Below are 2,948 nucleotides of genomic sequence, written 5' to 3'. Positions count from 1 at the left end.
TTCTCTGGGTACAACATTCAAATTTGAAAGTTTCACTATAAGATTCATGAAATGAATTCTCTGCTACTTAAAGACTTCTCTGTTTATAATTGTTTGCAGCTCCCAATTGCCAGAGAAGTGATATAAGCTTCAGTGAAAAGAAATGACATTTCACTGACACACAGTGGACGGTAAAATGACATAATTATGTCCAACATGCATGAATATTTTAGAACTATGCCATGAGAATGTTAAATAAATCCCCTAAAATCCTGCAACTGCAGCAAGACTTTGTTTCTTCTATTTCAGTCTACTTTCTGCTTGCTGGTTTTTAAAATGACTTTTATCATTAGAAACCTGAAAGTTATTCCCTATATTTAGTCATCTTTACTATTTCTGTCATTCCCCCAAGGAGTTCAATGTATTTATCCCTTATAAACTTATGGATTATTTATTCAACACATTTCCTAACTTGCTAATTTTAAAATTCACAATTTTTACTTCTCCTACTTGAAAAAAGCAAAATGATTCTTTAAGGGCTATGTACAAATAAAGGAATTTCTCCTATTTAAATCATTCTTATCTTCATTGTACACTACACAAAGCATTGCAACTTTAGAGACGTGGATATGCCTCTTTCTTTTGTGGGGTGTCTGACATATGAAAGAGCTGCAATAATTACATGATAACTAAATAAATGTATTGGAATTCCAATCTGCTAAGGAAAATGTTCTTGCATGATAGGAAATATGGGAGCATGGACATGAGCCTTTGAATTTCTAAGATTCAGTTATTTTCAAAAGGGCAGAACATTGGCACCATAAATTCATTCGATGACTGTTGACCCTCAAAAATAATTTTAAAATTTTGGCACAGTTTACAAGGTCTGTTATTATCTAGTTTCTTCCTGTGTTTAATAGCAACCACCTACACACTTGTTTCTGCTACATTGTCTGCACTGGCCTTGTATAAGATCCCCAAGTGAGTTGAGTTTGTACACAACATCCCATTTGTACAGGCATCCCTCCCTGCTTGGAGTACTCTTTCCCTAGCATGGCTGACTTCTTCTCACATCAGCTTTTGCTTAAGCATTGCTTTCCCAGAGAGGACTTCTTTGGGTCTTCCTGATACAAGACCAAGCACATAGTGGGCTCTGAATAAGCAGAGTTAAATTATTAAATGTTTACCATATATAATATTCTTCCTCTTTACCTAAGTGACAGCAGAAAAAAAAAACAGCACAGTGTAGATGAAGTTTAACATTAAGGCTGAATAAAAAACAGATATTAGCTTATTTTGAAAAAGTAGTTCTTATTATTGATGTGTTCACACCACACCTTTTTGTGTGGATGACCTAACTTCTTGTTTTGTAAACAGTAGGTAGTCAAGGAGATTTGAGTTGCACATGAATGAACACGAACTATATGACCCTTCATCTAAAAGGCTTACCAGACATTAGAGTTCGTGAAGTTCACACCTACTGTGTCTGGTGCTTAGAACAGCTCCCTGAGGTGGGCAAATTTGCTCACATGGCCCCATTTAATGGATGAGGAAGCAATATAGTTATGATATGTATTTGCATGTACTTCATCAAAGAGATGGGACATGCAGGGTGGGCAGATAGGTTGTAGTTTTGATTTTTTTAATTACTTGTAAATAAGACAAAGAACAATGTTGGTTGTTCACAGAAAATAAGAAAGGGGTAAGTATTGCTTTCATTTTGTTTTCATGATGAGAATGTCTGTTATAACCAAGTATGGTTGCCATTCCACAGTTCAGGGCACATGATGGATCACATTGATGAATCAAGGAAGCTCTATCTTATACTTCAAAGTAAAGGCCACTCTACACTTGTAGATAAAGTATAACAAAAGTATAACTCATGCCTATGATCAAGCCATAGTCAGTAGATTGTGTTGAGCAAAAAACAACCCCAAAATTTCTAAGGCTCAAAACAATCGCGTATTTATTTTTTCAAGTATATATCCACTGCAGGTCTGCAGAGAGCTCTGCTAACTATTATAGTTGATTAGAAACCGTGACTGGTAGAGACCACATCCTTACATATGCTTCCAGTATTTTTTCAGCATTGCAATGTTTTGCCCTGATAACTAAATGTTTCCTCCTCAAAATTATGCATAGGATGTCTGATCACATATTCTGGTCAAATCCAGCCACATAAGAATTCCTAACTTCAAGGGAGTAGGAAGTATGATTTTTTCATCAGTCAAAAAGGGGAAAATCTGTAATATTTTTGAGCAGGCTTAATAACTACTGCAGTTCACTTTTCTAGTGGCAAAAATTATCTATTCTTCTGTTTGGAAAATAAATTCATTCCCATAAAGTAGCGACAACTGAAGAGCCTAACTTAAGATCAGGAGACAGCTCATGTAGTCAGTGGGACTAGCTTATAGTCCAGATCTCTGGTTCCCTGTTGCTTATTCATCATACCCAGAAGTAATGGCTTTGGGCCCAGAGCTCTGAACTAAAGAGACATAAGTCAGTATACAATAGATGGTCATGGACAGAATTACTGCACTAAACATTTCAACCATAAATGGTGGCAATTATTGGTCTATAGTAATTCAGAAATCCTGTGGTGAGATGTATCAAGGCTGTGGGAGTGGAAGTGTTCTCATATTAGGGCTCTTTTCTGTTCCCTGTCTGGGTCTCCCAGTCTTTTGTTTTCTCTTGTCCATGTTCCTGTCTTCTGGAGTTATTCCATTTCCATTAACCTTGGTCACATCAAAATGTTGACATTAGAGAACACGTCCTTTTCCATGACTTAGATGTATTTCTAGCCTATTTCCCGCTTAAGAGTTTGAGAGCCTTAGTGTTATTTTAAATCTCTAGTAGTTGCTGGCTTTTATGATTTATTTGCACTCTCACTCACTACAAAATATTAGTAGATTTCATATCTCTTTTAATCCAGCCATTTCTGTGTGCCAACAGTACCCTCACTATTCTTC

Source organism: Oryctolagus cuniculus, chromosome 1, assembly GCF_051225735.1.
Source record: "Oryctolagus cuniculus isolate XC-2025 breed Fujian yellow rabbit chromosome 1, ASM5122573v1, whole genome shotgun sequence".
NCBI lineage: Eukaryota > Metazoa > Chordata > Mammalia > Lagomorpha > Leporidae > Oryctolagus > Oryctolagus cuniculus.
Note: the sequence above shows the minus strand (reverse complement) of the source record.